Raw genomic sequence first — 18,307 nt, 5'->3', positions numbered from 1 at the left:
TTTTTCGAAAATAAAATGATAAAAAACAAACAAAAATCTTTTTGGATTTTTAATTTTTTGAAAATAAAATGATAAAAACAAACAAACATCTTTTTGGATTTTTAATTTTTCGAAAATAAAATGACAAAAACAAACGAAAATCTTTTTGGATTTTTAATTTTTCGAAAATAAAATGATAAAAGCAAACAAAAATCTTTTTGGATTTTTAATTTTTTGAAAATTAAAACTAACTGTACTTGTAGCAAATACACGAAATTTTATCATCCCCTGATAAGTGACAAATGTACGAATTCGAAGGGGTTCGAAGCGTTGACTATGAACAGTAACCTCTGAATCAACCCTTATTGCTTTGTCTTTCATTCAGCGCCTCTGAATCATTCCTGGTCATTCATCATTCGCCTTTTTCACATGGAACAGAATTTCCATTGATCATTCTATGTCCTTCTATAATTTCACAAGGGATTTTTCATCTAAAGGTTTCGTGAAAATATCAGCTAACTGATCAGTTGTTTTCACGAAATGTACTTCAATATTTCCATCCTCCATATGATCTTTGATGAAATGATAACGAAGAGCTATATGTTTAGTCTTCGAATGCTGCACAGGATTATGACAAATTCTTATTACACTTTGAGAATCACAATATAACGGAATATTTTTCATATTAATTGCATAATCACGCAATTGGCTTTGAATCCATATAATTTGTGATGTGCAAGCAGCAGCAGCCACATATTCTACTTTTGCTGTTCAAATTGATACACATGTTTACTTTTTCGACTACCAGCTCACCAATTTGCCATCGAGAAATTGACATCCACCACTTGTGCTTTTTCTATCAAGATTACAACCTCCTAAGTCTGCATCCGAATAAGCTTGTACAAAGAACCCCGTTTTCGAAGGATACCACAATCCTAACGAAATTGTTCCTTTAAGATAACGAAATATATTCTTCACTGTAGTGAGATGTGGTTCTCGTCGATTTGACTGATACCTAGCACAATTACACACAGAAAACATGATATCAGGTCTTCTTGTAGTAAGATAAAGTAATGAACCAATCATGCTCCTGTAAAGAGTGAGGTCAACTGCAGGTTTATCTAACGAAGGTGTCAATTTTATGCCAGTTGCCATAGGAACTCGTAACTTTGTGCTAATCGGCAATCCAAACTTCTCTAGCAGATTCTTCGTATATTTTTCTTGATTAATAAAAATCCCTTCTCTGCTTTGATAAATATTCAGTCCAAGAAAATTATTGATTTTTCCCATCATGCTCATTTCGAACTTACTTTTCATCAAATCTTCGAATTCTCTAGATAAGACAGGGTCAGTTGAGCCAAAAATAATATCATCAACATAAATTTGAGCAAGCATTAGATGAATCCCAACTTTCTTTCGAAATAATGTGGGGTCAACTGATCCTTGTTTAAATTTAGATTGTTTCAAAAATGAGGTAAGAGTTGCATACCATGCTCGTGGTGCTTGTTTTAAACCATAAACTGCCTTATCTAAAATATAAACATGATCAGGATATTCTTCGTTAATAAAACCTGGGGGTTATTCCATGTAAACTGTTTCTTCAAGCTCTCCATTCAAAAATGCACACTTCACATCCATTTGATAAACATCAAAGTCTTTGTGAGCTGTATAAGCTAGAAATATGCGAAGAGCCTCGAGTCTTGCGACAGGGGCAAAAGTTTCTTCATAGTCGATTCCTTCTTGTTGTAAATATCCTTTAACAACAAGTCTGGCTTTGTTTCGAACAATATTTCCATCTTTGTCGGTTTTGTTTTTTAAAATCCATTTTAACCCGACAATCGAAACATTTTCCGGTTTAGGAATTAATCTCCAAACCTTGTTTCGATCAAATTCAGACAATTCAGATTGCATAGCAACAACCCAATCTGAGTGTTCCATTGCAACCTTAACTGTTTTTGGTTCAATTTTAGAGATGAAAACATTGAACATGCAAAATTTTTGATGAGTATTCAATACCTCATTCTTTGCACGGATTTGTGCTCTTGTTAAAACACCTTCTTGTGGATTTCCAAATATTTGATCTTTTGGATGATCTCTTGTCCATTTTTCCATTGGCGGATAAGCTGGATCAAATTCCAAAGGTGCATTTTCGTATAAATCATCATTCTCTGAACCTGCAATGGAACAAACATCATCAAAATAATTATTATTCTCAATATTTTCTAAATGCTCCCCCTCAACATTATGCTTCCCCTCAACATTAGCATTCAATCTTTCATTCTCCCCCTTGAAAGAATGCTCTCCCTTAACAAGAGTGTTCGAATCCAAGTGCTCCCCCTCCACTAGATTATTTTGCATACTATCGCCTTTCTCTTGAGAAGTTGATGTTGAATCATCAGTAAGCTTTATTAATTCAGAAAGATGATTATCATTTGCATTTATTTCAGCATCAACAACATTATCTGAAATACCAAAAATTAAATCATAATCAATATATAAGGTTTGTGAAGATTCAGATTCATCTTGTATTTCTTTTAGAATGGGATGATTTTCAAAATGCGTTTCAGTTTATTTAATATAGTAATCATCAATTGTAAGATTAAAAGTTTCTTCTACTTTTCGTGTTCTTTTGTTCAACACCCAATATGAGACTGAATTATGCGAATATCCCAAGAAAATCCCTTCATCTGCTTTAGCTTGAAATTTCGTAAGATTATCCTTGAGATTCATAATGGAGCAGCTGCATCCGAAAACATGGAAAAATTTGACGTTAGGTTTTCGATTGTTGAGAATTTCATATGGAGTAATGTTAAAACGACGATGAATGAAAGATCTGTTTTGAGTAAAACATGTGGTGGATACGGCTTCAGCCCAAAGGTATTGTGGAAGATTCGCATATACCAGCATAGTCCTTGCTGCTTCACATAGAGACCTATTTCTTCGTTCAACAACACCATTTTGTTGTGGTGTGTATGGAGATGAAAAGTTATGCGAAATCCCTTTATCCACCAAAAATGAATCAAGGACATTGTTCTTAAATCCAGTTCCATGATCACTCTTAATTTTTCGAACAATCTTCTTCAATGTTGTTTCCATCTTTTTGATAAAGTCAATCATGATTTGTGCAACTTCAGATTTAAGCCTGAGAAAATAAACCCACGTAAATATGGAAAAGTCATCAACAATAACTAAAATGTACCTTTTCTTGTTGAGAGTTGAAACTGTCGAAGGACCACACAAATCAATATGTAAGAGCTCCAAAGGTGCAAAAATTTTCGAATCTATCGTAATTTGATGACCTTGTTTATGTTGCTTTCCAACTTCACAAGCTGCACATAAAGAATCATTGTCAAATTTAAGTACAGGTAAACCTCTTACCAGATCTTGTACCGCAAGTTTATTGATGTTTCGAAAATTGAGATGAGAAAGTCTTCGATGCCAAAGCCAACTTAAGTCTGATGTTGCTTTCAAAAGAAGACATATAGCAGGTTTCCCTACTATCGGATTGATGTCCAAAGTGAACATGTCACCTTTCCTTTTGGATTTCAGTAACACTTCTTTAGTGTTTACATTTGAAATAACACTTTCTTCTTCATTAAAAAGAACTTGATTGCCAGTGCCCACAACAAGTTGAGAAACACTTATCAAGTTATGTTGAAGACCTTCAACATACACAACACGATTCACTGTGAATTGTATGTTCGTGATATTCCCATATCCTTTGACTTAACATTTTTGATTGTTCCCAAAGTTCACAACTCCAACATTTTTTAGGCTTCGAAAATCACGTAAATTCTCCTTCTTCCTAGTCATGTGACGAGAGCAACCACTATCGATGTACCATTTATTATCATATTGCTCGTCACATAGTACCTACAATCAGTGGAAAAATTTGTTTAATTAATGTCTAAGTCCATAACTATATTTGGTATGTACATGACCCGACCTGGCATGGTCCATTTGGGTTGCACTTCACCGGCACAATTTATATGGATAGTCTTTTGAGAATAGTATATTTATGATTTGTATTAATATATTATAAGTTCTAATATATTAATATGGAATCATATTATTTAATTAGTATTGATCAAGAATTAATTTAGAATTAATTAAGTGATCAAAAAGAACTAATTAAATATGGACTCTTATATATATGGAATGGGCCAAGTTCATTTAGGTTGGGCTAAGCTTTCATGGATGATCCATGGAGCTTTTAACCCATGGATCCTATGTAAATGAAAGGTCATGGGTATTAGGGTTTACATGGATGTAACCCTAATCCTCCATAATATATAAAGGGGTCCTTGGCTCACAAAATTGGTACAAGTGTGTGAAAATAAGAGTGGGCCGATTTTAGTGTGCATACATATTCTCTCAAGTTCTTCCAAGGTGTTTTGGTGATTGGTGTTTCCATTTGAGGCTTCCACACTATTGGGGCTAAGCTCTTAAAGCTTGAAGACATCAAGATACATCAAAAGGTATGTCATCTAACTAGAACTTTGTAGTATAGGTGCTTCATAATATGCTAGTTAGGATGAAACCTTGGAATAGTTAATATTTGCATGTATAATAGAGAAAACATAGATCCAAGGTTTATAGGGTTGCATGTACACCATAGGAGTGTTAGAATGCTTAAAACCTAACAGTGGTATCAGAGCCATGGGTTGTTTTCTGTTATATTGATGCAAATGTTTTATTTTCAAGTTGAAAAAAAAAGGAAAAAAACATGACGTTTGTCAAATTTTAAGATAATTACTTGTTTTGTGAAAAACGAATTATTTGTAAAATTTGAATCATTTGTTATATGAGTTGAATGAGGTCAAATTTAGTAAAAGATAAAATGATATGATTATTTTATTAGTTTTAAAAGTTTGATCGAAATGTTTTAAGGAGTTAGATATTTTGTCATAAAATTTTGGAGCTCAAAAGTTTTTTTTTAAAGTTGTGATCTTAAGGGTTTTTGACACTTCCATAAGTTATGGATATGAAAGTTTTTTTTTTAAAAAAAATAAAAATTTGATTCAAAGTTTTTATGGAGTTACAAAATTTGGTATTAATGTTTTAAAGAATTCCATAACTTGTTCTTAAGTTATGGAAGATGGAAAGTTTCATCATAAAACACCATTAATTCCATAAGTTATGGAATCCAAAGGTTTTCAAGAATTACAAAACTTGCCCTCAAGTTTTGGAATTTGAGAAAAGTCTTTTATGAAAAAAAAAAGAATTGAATTCTAAAACTCTTGGGTTCATAACTTAAACAATTAATTAAATGATTTTAATTTTGAGTTTAATAATTGGAATTATGATGTTTTGTTGAATAGTTATAATTAACTCTTATGGACTTTATTAATAGTTAATTAAAGCGTTTAATTAATAGAGTATTATTAAATCCATAAATATATGGTTTGAGTTTAATTAAATTAAAAGTCTAGTTTAATTAATAGATTAAACCACCAAGTATTTTAAATGTCTAAAATACACCCTTATACTATTATAATATTAAAAGTTTAATGTATTATATGTATAAGAGCAAGTCGTCTTACCATTAGTAGGCCTCATTCACGAAGCCGGTCTATAAGGGGGGTATAAGGTTACTGCCTATAAAATGGCAGTTTAATGGGTGTCCACTCTCACTCACCGCTTCCTTGACCGGTGGAGGGTCGTTAGCCGAACATGTAGGACAAGGACTATAATTATCCCTTCATTATAATTTTAGTGATAAATACTAAGTAACTAAACACTTATAAATTCCCAATCTTAGTTACATAGGAAAATGTGAATAAGGTGCTAATCCATGAAATTACACTTTGCACTTTGTTTAAGCTGTTAGTGGAGCGTGTGTGGTTAACCGGCACACTAACCTGGACTTAACAAGGTAGGCAAAGGGTAACTTAATGTTTATCATAGTATTTTTGGAGCGTGTGTGGTTAACCGGCACATCGATTGACGGGTAAATATTAAGGGTACCAAGTATATTTGCATGGTTACTTCACACCTTGTTTTGTGATCCTCGACATCCCAGTCACAAAACTTGAAGGGCACACTCGAGATTGAAACATGCCATTGAAAAGTTCAATGAATCTCAAAAGAATCTAGGAGTTTCAAAAACCAATTAAAACCTAATAATACATTTCGTTTATCTTGGTGGAAATTGGTGAATCGTCATTCACCTACCTTCAAATATTTTATAGCTTGGATTACGGCATCCCTCTTCCAAGTTATAAAATAGTTTGTTGGGTCCTAGCTTTAATATCATATTGGGTGTTATATTAAGGACTTAAATCAACTTTACGTGAATTTCTCCCATTGTTGATGTCTAGTTTAGACAACAATGATCTTCCCAAACCAAGCTTTCCTAATGAATATGACTTCCCGAGTTTGGCTCATGGAAGTCATACTTCTCTTCCTCCACCACCTCCAATTATTCTCCCTAACCCACAAGTTCAAGGTCACTCAAGCCCTAATGGCAAGCAAGGTCTATGTGTGATCACATCTTAGAGATGAAGTCACATATTGATAAGCCGGGAGAGTTGGGTGTCAAAGTCTTGAGAAAGTTGGATGTTCAATCACTTTCTAAGTCACATAGTGAGTTCCTTTGGGAATACTATGAAACAGACTATGACATGAACCTTAATGATCATATCTATTTGCTTGGTGCTGCTGAATCAGCAATGATTTGGAACGATAGTGAAGCAAATTTGATTAGAAGATCAACTTCCCAAAAACTTTATGGACAGTGACAATGGTGACACTGGAAATCCAGAAAAAGCATTCTCTTGCAAATGGAAAGGGATTGGCCATAGTCAACCCGGTTGACCAATTGGTAAAGAGAAAGGCTAAGTCTGAGATAGTCCCATTACCAAAGGGTCCATATGTTTATTTTGCCAAAGGAATGGGCGTTGATTGCAAAGCTGCCAAATTTACCTAAGGATGTTAAAGTCAATAAGTTTGACTCTACATCAGGTAGAGCCCATTATCTAACTCTGTTAAGTTCTATTCTGAGATCCTCATTACATGATGTGACTGGGTCACATGTTGATGTTTTAAGAATCAAAGAATAGAGAGAAATTTTAAAGGAAGTATATGCTGGTTCTGATCACGAAGGTGGATTTCGATCGCATCAGAATTTTGAGCAGTTGCTTAAGAAGTTATGATATATTGCTAAGGAATAGATAACAACAATTTTCCATGTGGATTGTAAGGATAAGTTTTTCCGCAAAGTTTTAAAATAAAAGAAAATTGTTTATTTTTATTTATTTGAAGTATCCTTACAATGGCATTTGTGGAAAATTGTTGCTTATATGATTCCACTGACAGCAATATTGGAAAATGGATTTGATTCTTTCATTTGTGGTAGTGTCTAAATTTACCAAATCAGGAAAGTTCCTCATCGCCCAAGTTTCAATTGGACCGAAACTTGGAATCATGCAAGTTGAATAGTATGATGAATGAGAACTTTCAAGCATTGGAAAATGAAGACTAATTACTTATTCACATAGATGTGTGAGTCAAGTGAAGGACTAAAGGGATCGAGTACACATTGTTGTGCACTGGTCATGTCCACCACAAAGCTCGTTAAGACTATTTGATTTACTAAAGTTTAGTAAATATGGTTATACTTACAAGTTTAAGTATATTTCTGAAACATTGGAAAAGTCTCAATGTATGGCAGAACGAATGGGAAGAATCATATTAGGCAGAAAGATAAAAGTTTCTCAAATCTGAAAAGATGGGAGAGTACTTTAGTATCATGTTTGTAATCATCTTAATGATTTAGAAATCATATCACAATTAGTCCTCTAAAGGTCATCTTAGTGCATTCATATGACTAAGAAGAGGAGTCATGAATTGTTGAAATGGTTAGATCAGGAAGATGAGTCATACTTCGTTCCAAAACAATTCTTAGAGTCATACTCCAAGATTGTAACTTGAGTGATATATCTTAAAGAAAGGTTTAAAACACTTGTCAGATGTAAGAGTAAAAGTGTCCTACTCTTGTACATTTGAAATTGGTAAGTTGTGATGTTTTGGATAAAACAAAGACCAACTAAGGCCAATTGTGTGAAGTGTTTGTCTTGATAAAGAATCCGCACTATCTCTTGAATATTTGGCAAGATAGTCTTATATGTCAAGAGGATAGTGGGAGTCTTAAAGATCCTAAAAAGAATTTCAAGAACTAATCAAGAATAAAACCTGAGGTTCTTCACTAGCACACGACTTGAGGTTTATAACCTATCATGTCGACATATTTTGTACCCATTCCAGTTAAAGTTGGCTTTGCATAGGAGTTCTGAAAGTTCTCAATTGGTTGCATAACAACTTCGAAGCAATGACAGGCCCAATACTGCCAGGTGGCAAGAAGTTAAGATTGCATAAGTTCAGTCCATATGAGTTTGGATTTGTCATTATCCTTGTCTTGTGACTATGGTTTTGACGATTCACATGGATAAGAACACATACACCATAAAATCTAAGGCTCATAAGGTTTCTCTCTGATTCATGAAAATGATGGTGAGGAAACACTTCCACCAAGTAGATTTGAAGCAGATGGCAAAAGGTCTAAACAATTGAGACTATGATTACGGTATCCCTTTTCATAGTTCTGAAATTGTTTAGACACACATGCATGCTATCTAAGGAAAGGTGTATGATTTTGATAAAGTTTTACCAAAGCATCTGGTATCAGAAATCTGAACTTTGGTAAGAAAGTCAATAAAGTATTGATTTCTAGAAGTACAGCTGATTTCTGAGTACATGTCAAAGCTAGTGGGAGCATAAGTGTTATGCTAATAATCATGATGTTAGTGGGAGCATGATAATTATTGTTAGTGTTGCAAGTTAGCAATGTTAATTATAGAAAACAAAAGTTTCAATTCGTGAGGCTGCAAGGATTGAAAAAGTTGTTTTGCTATAATTAAGGGAGAGGATATACTTCATTTCAGTTCTAAAGGCTTAGATTGAGACCTTAATCATCTTTAGTCAAGAATATATATATGAATTTCATGTTGGATTGGTTCAACTTAAGGAAATTCTATATATTGCGTTCTCAAAATTCGATTATGATTACGGCATCCCTCTTCATAGTCAAATTTTGAAAACATGGCAAATAAAAATATTGTAGCAAAAGACTGGTCTAGAATCATGTCTTTATGTGAGACATCATGAATCGTGTACCATTTGCTTTGAGTACAGGATCGATTGCATGTGCTATAATATTTGTCATTTCTAAATTTTTCCAAATGCCCAGAGGCATTAAGAAGGGAAAAGGTCTAGAATTGGATATGACTAAAATGATTAAGCAATTGTCGAGGACAATTTGAGGTTTACCAAAGATTGGTTGCTCAGGGACAGTTGGAAGTATAGTGCTAATTTTGGAAGGACCATATTGACATATTCTGAAAAGAGGCATCTCTTATTCAGAAGTGATAGTCAAAATGAGAATATGGAGTTGTCTCCATAGGTGGAAGTTATCTGTGTAAGATTAGAAAACTTAATGCAAGAAGCATGTCCAAAGCAATGTACTTTGAATATGAGACTTAGTTTCCATGGAGTTGATCTCCATTGGAATACCTTATAATGACTGTTGACAAGTCTTTGTGACTTTGTACATATTCATTACAGGAGGGTCAGTGCATATAAGTTTAAAATCTAAACATATTTCGATAAATGATAGGAATTCGAAATTCTCACATTTTTCGATAAGGATTTGGGAGTGTGAAATTAGAATCATTGAAATTATGTTCAATTAGTTTATTTCACAAAGTAAGGATCATAGACAAACATAGAGTGCATACTTGGTGTATGGCAAAGCTATTGTTTAAGAAAAACATAGCATACATGCTTGGAGCATGGGACAACTAGTGTTTTTAATTCAAGTATAAAGTTGATAAAAACGAAACAATGAATAATCAGTAATCAGTATGGTGATAAATAAAAGTGTTTATTTATATTCATAGGGTTTGATACCATATTTGATTCATTTATTCTTGTGTTTCACTTTGCATGTTTTGACTTCCAGAATAACTAAGTCGCTCTTCCTGAATGATTAAGTTATTCAAACCATCCACAGTCAGTCATATGTTGGAAGTAGATATGAATCAAGACTGTCATGGGTTGGTTTGTAGAGGTCCAAGTTGGTGGACAAAGTGGTGCTACAACACTCATGAGTGCTCATAAGTTCTGAGTATTGGATTCAACCCGCGCTCATTTGAATCACTTCATGGATTTTATCACGAGTGATCATGAGACGATAATATCTTATATTCTTCAAACCTAGAGATATGAGTTGTTACTATGAGTTGGTTATACATTGATTGCACGAAAATACATTTGGTAACTCGATGTTATAAAACGTGCCTTTGTGTATGATTGAACAAGTAGTATATCAAGCCATATGAGTCGAAGTTTATCCATTCCTTTTACCTTCGGGATAAAAGCGATATCTGTGGGCCCCTCGATGATTTAGCGATGACACATGTGAGTGCTTGGCCAAGCCAGGACTGATTTGATTTATTCAATTAGTCAGTCATCATAAATCGAAAATCGGGAAACAACAAATAGACAGAGAGAATGATTATAATCCATGTCTCAATCCATATGATATCTAGAATGGAGGAATATATGATCCCTTATCTAATGGACAAGTCATTGACAAGGTCAGAGTTCGACAGCGGCTTTAAGAGCTACGATTGCCAGTAAGGTTTTGAAGTCATACTCAATAATAGTTTTAGACTTATCCAAGTGGGAGACTGTTGGATTAATGTCTAAGTCCATAACTATATTTGGTATGTACTTGACCTGACCCGACCCGACATGGTTTATTTGGGTTGCACTTCACCGGCACAATTTATATGGATAGTCTTTTGAGAATAGTATATTTATGATTTATATTAATATATTATAAGTTCTAATATATTAATATGGAATCATATTATTAAATTAGTATTGATCAAGAATTAATTTAGAATTAATTAAGTGATCAAAAAGAACTAATTAAATATGGACTCTTATATATATGGAATGGGCCAAGTTCATTTAGGTTGGGCTAAGCTTTCATGGATGATCCATGGAGCTTTTAACCCATGGATCCTATGTAAATGAAAGGTCATGGGTATTAGGGTTTACATGGATGTAACCCTAATCCTCCATAATATATAAAGGGGTCCTTGGCTCACAAAATTGGTACAAGTGTGTATAATATAAGAGTGGGCCGATTTTAGTGTGCATACATATTCTCTCAAGTTCTTCCAAGGTGTTTTGGTGATTTGTGATTCCATTTGAGGCTTCCACACTATTGGGGCTAAGCTCTTAAAGCTTGAAGACATCAAGCTACATCAAAAGGTATGTCATCTAACTAGAACTTTGTAGTATAGGTGCTTCATAATATGCTAGTTAGGATGAAACCTTGGAATAGTTAATATTTGCATGTATAATAGAGAAAACATAGATCCAAGGTTTATAGGGTTGCATGTACACCATAGGAGTGTTAGAATGCTCAAAACCCAACAAAATTTAGGTACCCAAGGCTTTTTGGGTCCTTGGAAATTAGATTTCAATTTCAAATGTAATGAAGAACTTTTAACCCAATCACAAACTTTGGTTTTGAGACTATCAATTAAGTTCACATCTTCATTTAAAGGAACCGAAACATAAGATTTTGATGGTTTCGAATGTTCACTGACATTACCCTTCGAATTCTGAGTTTATGAATGGACATTCTTTGCTTTTATTACTGGTTTCCAAGCTTTGACTGATATGTTCGAATCCTTAGAAGATGAACTGCCTTTTGATGAAGTATTCACATACTTCTCATATGCTTCGTGAATTTGCTCCTTTGAAAATGTATTCGACTGATACATCTTTCATTTGCCTTCAAGACAATGATCAATGTTCTTCCTTGAAGTCATTCCTTTTTCACGTAAAATTTTCATAGTTTCTTTCTTCGTATGATTAGGAAAATTTGGCTTTTGAGGAACAAAATCAACTTTTGGATTTGTTAGAAAAGATTGAGCATATGATGTATCAACTGTTGATTTAAAATGTTGACGTTGAAAGAATTTTTGATTTGGATTTGATGTTTTTGAAAAATATGGTTTGGAAACTTTCGAAAACTTTGGTTGTTTATTCACTTTAGACCTTGAATTTTTAGCTTTAAAATCATTTGTGGATGATTGTGGTTCAGACATCTTTTGAGACTCAATAATCTGCCAAAATATTTTCTTCCTAGCTTGTCTTTTTGATCCTTGAAATCCTTGGAGTTTAGTTTGACAACTTTTTCACTTTCCTTTACAACTTGTTTTGAATTTTCTTTTTCAATTTTTGATTTTTCAACCCATTTTCTTTGTGGTTTTTGACGATGAAAACATACGAATTCTTTGTTAAGTTGTTTTCAATTGTGCTTTGATTTGCAAAGAAACCTTCATCAGTTGTTTTCAAATTGTCTTCTTCAACTAACTTCTTTAACTCTTGATTGATATTCTTAACATTTCCAGTAGTTACGAATACTTGATTTGGAAAAATTACGTCATCGGTACACTTGAAATTTGGATAAACCACAGTATTCGTTTCAAGATAGTGAGCACCTTTTTCATTCATTACTTTTTCGAACTTTTGTGTATCACCATACACTTGATCAACCACAATTCGATGAATTTCTTCTTCCATTGAAGATTTCGTTTCCTTCGAAATTTTCTTTTTATTTTCATCATCGCTATCATCAGTTTGACTATCTATGACATCCACAAAGTCAATATCACAGACTTTCGAAGTTGAAGGTATATCAGTTTCTTTCTTAACCATCAAATCCTTAACTTTTTCTTTTCCTTTAAATGTTGATGCAACATTAACAACAGACAACTGAGAACAATCAACATCCTCAAGTTCACTAATTTCACTAATATTGTCAGAATTATCTTCAAGATCAGCAAAATTAGATTGAGAATCAGATGTTGAATTCTCAGTCTTTTTCAAAATTTGAATTTGTTCAGATTTAGTCAAAGTATCATTCACTATGTTAACTAATTCATTCGCATCAAGACATTCATCAATTTTGACAATTCCATATTTATATCTATCATCAGGAACTTTGTCAAAATCAGCTATTATTTGCTCACAATCATACGAAATATTATCTACCTTAGCTCTTTCGTATGCTAGAAAAGGTAGTAATTTTCTATGTTGCTCTTTACTTATTTCACATGAATGATGTAAATCAGTTAATTTTCCATAAAGTCTCTTAGCAGAATTACAGTATATATTTCTCTGTGCTAGCAAAATTTTGACTTCATTGGATAAAGTATCCCTATCACACATTATATTCGAAATCTGTAATTCTAAACAATCAACTTTACTTATTTTCATGTCTACTCGCTTATTGGTTTCTAATAACTCCATTGAGAACTTGTTGGCCTCATTGCTAGCAGACACAACAATTGAATCAAAATAAGTAACAGTCTCATCAAAATATATTAGTTCAGAGTCATAAGCATGAGTAGGAATATTAAAAGATTTGAGAATTTTACGTACCTTTGTTGTCATTGGAGATTTGTCTGCTGTTTTGGATACGAAGCATCGTCCTTTCACTTCGAATTCCTCGTCATCTGAGTCCTCCTCCATTTTCGCATACATTGCTCCATGTGTTGGATTCCTCATTTCTTCATCGTCTGATCCGGATGACCAGATTTGATACGTTCCATCTTCATTCTCATGTTCACCTTTTGCAACCATTGACAAGTTTTTGGCTTTCGCACGAACCTCCTCAAGCCTTTCTACATAATACGCCTCATCTTTAACTTTATTCTTCCTCTCATCCTTCTTCCGAAGCATACAATCATTCGCAAGATAATTAGCTCCGTTGTAATAATGACAATCTATAACTGCATCACCTTTCAGCTTCTTCTCACTTTTTCCTTCAGATATTTTCGAATAGTTCTTCTCAACATTCTTTTTCTCCTCAACAACAGTTTTACTCACATCACTTCCTTTTACTTCAGCAAGCTTAGCCTTCGGATTGAACGAATTTTTGAAAAAATTCTTGACACGATTATTCGAGTAAAATGCTATTGCCTCATCATCCGAATTCAAGATGAATCCCTCTTCTTCCTCAGAATCACCATTTCCAGCTTCTTTCTCAGATAACTTTGACACAAGTGCTAATGGACCTCCCAAATTTAGCTTCGACTCCTTAGCAATTTCATTTACTTCAGTTTCGTGTGTCTTCAACTGATTGTACAAATCATTGAGAGTTGATGTATCAAAACTTTGCTGATTCTTCACCATCATAATAACGCTTCTCCATTCTTTTTGAAGACCCATCACAAAGATGAGATTGAATTCCATTGAAGTCCTGGTAATTCCATAGCGATTACAACGATAGATTAACTCGTTCAGTCGATCATAGTAGACTTCAATTGTTTCACCTTCTTTTTGTTTGAAATATTTCAGCTCAACCAAACATGGTTTGACGGAATTGATTTTCGTCTTTTCACTTCCTTGAAACTTATCTTTCAGATTGTTCCAGATCTCCTTTGCAGTTGTACAACTCCTTACATAATTGTACACAACCGGAGGTAAAGCTCCTCGCAATTCCCTTATACACCTCTTCTCCAGTTTCTTCAGACGATCAGTTTGATTATCAACACCAGAACTTGTTGAAGATGATCCAATTGCTTGAACATTCACCGGAGCATTAACATTTCCAGTGATACATGTCCATAATTCTCAATTCAACAATTCAAATGCAGAATCAAACCACAAACGAGAATTTAGACAAATTTTTCACTAACAAAAAGTGCGGAAACTTTTGAACCAAAAATTTGATTCAAAAACTTTTTGAATAGATGAAAATCAGATCACAGATGTGATTGCTGCTCTGATACCAATTGATGAATCATTGAATCAAGTATAAAACGAATCAGAGTATGAAATCAATTAAGAATGAGAGATTTCACACCAGATGTAAATATGATCTTGTTTCAGCTCTATTACGCTTTCGAATGTTTACAGAGTACAAAGACAGGTCTGTAAAAACCCTTATCTAACTCTAGTAAATATCCCTATTTATAGGGAACAGAAAGCGTACAAAAAATATACTAAGGCATAGACACTTATGCTTCGAATAAAAGCGCCTTAGCAAAATAGATTACAAAACATTCGAAGAGTGCAAAATACATTTCGACTAATTACAACATTTCGACCCTTACAGTTTCTAGGCCTTAATTAGTCAACTTGGATACTTCTTGGTCCATTTGGCCCAACTAGAAAATCCTAGACCTTATTAGACTTAAACCAGGATTTTTAGAGTTTCAAACTCTTTGTTGAATATAAGAGGTGTATTAGACTTAAACCGGGATTTTTAGAGTTTCAAACTCTTTGTTGAATATAAGAGGTGTATTTGAATGTGCATTAAGTGTTATCTACATTGAGTACATGGTTTTCAATAGTTGAATGATTATATGAGAGTAGAATTTCCTAGCTAAATTTCTAGTTGTGACATATTAAGTGCCAATTCAAGAATCCTTGGTGCATGCTGCATGCATAGCGGGCATATAAAATAATTGTTTCAAAACCGTTAAGGATGAAGTAGGTTGTTTTGTGGCATGGCCAAAGGAGCAGGTCGTTTTAATTAATCAAGAAAAGGTACATATATGTAAATGATTCATCAAGCTACATCTATACTATAATCCTTCATGATTTATTTAATGTTTGATATGTTGGTCTTTCAATTCTTACAAGTAACACCATGATCTACAACACCAAAGGATGGTGAGAAAACAACTGAACCTAAATTACCAGCTAAGTACAAATTTGTCAGTTTTGTTTCGGTCCTAAACCCAACTCGACGAGTTGAGGTTGTGCTTGAAAACCCTAATTTTTAGGGTTTGCACCATATTTAAAGGACCTTAAGTCCTCCCTCCAACCTCCCTTACCACCTTCACGTCTAGAAACAAACCCTAATCGAGCTAACCTTCTATTTTGACTGTGTGTGAGGCTAAAGAGTGTGTGCTTGGTGCATTTGTTGAAGAGACTTGAAGATTGAGAAGCTTGGAACGAGAAGGAGCTTGTAGATCCAGCATCTACTTCGTTTTGGCATTCATTTGAAGGTAAAAAGTCATTACCTTGATCATGTTCTTGTTAGATCTCTCTGTTTAAGAGTTCAGGGTCATTTCTAGCTTATTCTTGATGTATTTCTGGTATTGAGCACGTTTTAAAGTGAGGAGTTCATGTAACGCCTCGTTCTAAAAGTATTTATTTACGGATTTCCGAGATCAAGAGTAAGGGCGTTTCGGTCTTTTGTGGGCAATAGGTTTAATTCGAGAAGGTTTCAGACCGGGGTGTGTTGCTAGAAGCGTAGAGCTTCTCGCCACCTTTGCGTGAATATAAAGTTCGTCGGGAACGGATTTAGAATAAAGGAGTTATGACATTTTAAAGAAAGTGACATTTATGGCCCTTAATGGAAAAAGTTGTCAAGGTAGGCCATGCATGCAATTAGGACACACGTGGGTACGCCCATGGTAGGTTGGGTTACGCCCAGCGTAATAGAGTAAATGATCGTGGGTGCAAGGACGCGTACGCCCAGCGTACTAGAGGTACGCCCAGTGTACGCTCAGAGTCATTAAACCCTAATTTTAGGGCCAGCCACTATATAAAGAACATAAAGGATCAATCCCAGCCTCCTTATCTGTTCCCTTATCCTCAGAAAAACCCTAGGTAGCCGTTCCACCTCCATTATTGGGTGTGTTTGGCTTTGTGGAGCTTAGTTTGGCAAATGAAAGCTTAGAGGAAGAAAGAAGATGTTGCCAAAGAAGGAACCTTGGTGGCTGGAGCTTGTAGATCTGAGATAGCATCACCTTTTGCAACTATTTAAAGTTATAAAGCTTCTTGCTTGACATCTATTTTGTGTAGATCTAAGTGTTGTGAAGTTTTGACACCATTTTTGTCCCAAAAATCCCCAATATGATGCATGATGTGTTTTGGTTAAGTTAAGCTGTCCTTTCAGACCATAGGAGAGGTCTTGAGTGAGAAAAATGAGGTCCCAATGGCTTTGGTTGTCCCATGTGTGAAGTAGGAAAGTCTTAATGGGTTAAGACCTTGAGTTAAGAGCTTTATGGACGTCAAACAGAATAAAGTTTGAGACTTTATGAGTCCTAGGCCCTTTTTGTCACTAGATTTGGCATATGGGCTTACGTGCTTAAGCCATTAAGCACATAGAAGGATTTTGGTACAGACGCGTGTACGCCCCACGTACCAGAGGAGTACGCCCAGCGTACGCCCTCTGTTGGGTTTTCGAATTTGGGCCGTGAAGTATTGGACTGTTTATGGGCTAGCTGGGCTTGGGCCGTGACTGAACAGTATAGATGGAGTAATTTGGGCCCAATAATTATTATGGACCCTGGATCTAGGCCCGATTAGAAAGATGGGCCCAATTTAGTAAATTGGGCCAATATTGGGCTTTGCATAAGGACTTGGTTTTGAGACTTGGCTCAATAAAAGGAAAATGGATTTAAGGAGTGGTGTGGGCACTTGGCCTAGAAAGACATGTTGGATTCTAACTTGGTGATTATCATGTGATAGTTGGGAGTTCCGGTGAGTCAGCGGTCAGAGATTTGCAGGATTTCGGCAGTGCAAGGTGAGTTATCCTCAGTATACCAAGGGTCTAAGGCACCAAGGCCGGCCCTTTGAATTGTTATTTGAGTAATTGCTATTGTGATATGTTAGTTTGGTATTCTGCTAGAATGGATGATTATATGCTAGTATGGCTGGTTAGATCGGCATCCTGGTAGACTCGATGTGGCTATGCTTAGTAACATGTAGTTGGTCGGACTGTCTCTATGCTGGTAGGAGATTACCTATGATATGTTTGCATATTTGAGCAGTTATAGATGGTATTCCATCCCGGTAGGATGATAGGGCCCTAGTACGTAGTTATGTGGACTATTATGTGATTATCTGGTAAGTGCACATGTTTTTTAGTATGTGGGCATTCCAACCCGATGGTTGTGGGCCAGGAGTATTCCATCCCGGTAGGATGATTGGACTCATAGTATGTTGCATTCCAACCCGAGGGTTGAGGGCCTGAGGTATTCCATCCTTAGGGATGAGTGGACCCATAGTAGTGATTGTTGTATGTGTAGGAGTATGGGCATTCCAACCCGATGGTTTTGGGCCGAGAGTATGCCATCCTGGTAGGATGATTGCAGTCGTGGTATGTTGGTATTCCAACCCGACGGTTGAGGGCCAAGGGTATTCCAAACTGATGGTTGACCGGACCCATTGTATGTTGTTTATTGTTGTATGTGTATGGTTATGTGTGTATGGGTGTTTTTGGGGA

Source organism: Lactuca virosa, chromosome 5 (assembly GCF_052849685.1).
Source record: "Lactuca virosa cultivar CGN04683 chromosome 5, Lactuca_virosa_CGN04683_v6, whole genome shotgun sequence".
Classification (NCBI taxonomy): domain Eukaryota; kingdom Viridiplantae; phylum Streptophyta; class Magnoliopsida; order Asterales; family Asteraceae; genus Lactuca; species Lactuca virosa.
Note: the sequence above shows the minus strand (reverse complement) of the source record.